The following is a 599-nucleotide window of genomic DNA, read 5'->3' on the forward strand; positions in this document are numbered from 1 at the left end:
AAAGGAAAATATTTTCCCATTTCCACAATTGGCAGTCACAGACTGGGAGCAAGGCTTGAGCTCGGGTGCTGTAACATCGGCTTCTACCATGCGAACTAAAGGGCTAACTGCATCACTTACGGGAGCAGTATTATGCACAAGGATGGGCAGCAAGGCTGACCAGCCCCGGCACGAAACAGATGAGATTCTTCAGCTTAAAAAAGAAAGAGGATTAAATGGGATCTGACAGAGCCTGTGAAGTCATCTATCGTGTGGAAAAACTGAACTTGTGAGAACGGCAGGGCATGTACTGAAGTGATTAGAGAGTCGGTGTAACTAGACAGAAGTGCTTTTCTTCGTGTTTTTCCACTACGTTTTTGGAACGTGTTAGGGTTGGGCGGAAGAGATTTCAAAAAGGGGCGAGATCCACTCACCCAAGACTGGTGACGCAGTCGTCCAGCTCCAGCAGCTGGCCGGGGAAGCCCGCAGGTCCCTGCTTGCTGGGAGCCGAGCGGCACACCTGGGGAAAAGCCGCTGCCGGCACACGCTGCTCTTGCACCCTTCCCTGCGCTGCTGGCAGAGCTGAAACTCGCGGGGTCCTTGACCGAGCCTGCGGCAGC

Source organism: Fulmarus glacialis, unplaced genomic scaffold, assembly GCF_000690835.1.
Source record: "Fulmarus glacialis isolate BGI_N327 unplaced genomic scaffold, ASM69083v1 scaffold3545, whole genome shotgun sequence".
Taxonomy (NCBI): Eukaryota; Metazoa; Chordata; class Aves; order Procellariiformes; family Procellariidae; genus Fulmarus; species Fulmarus glacialis.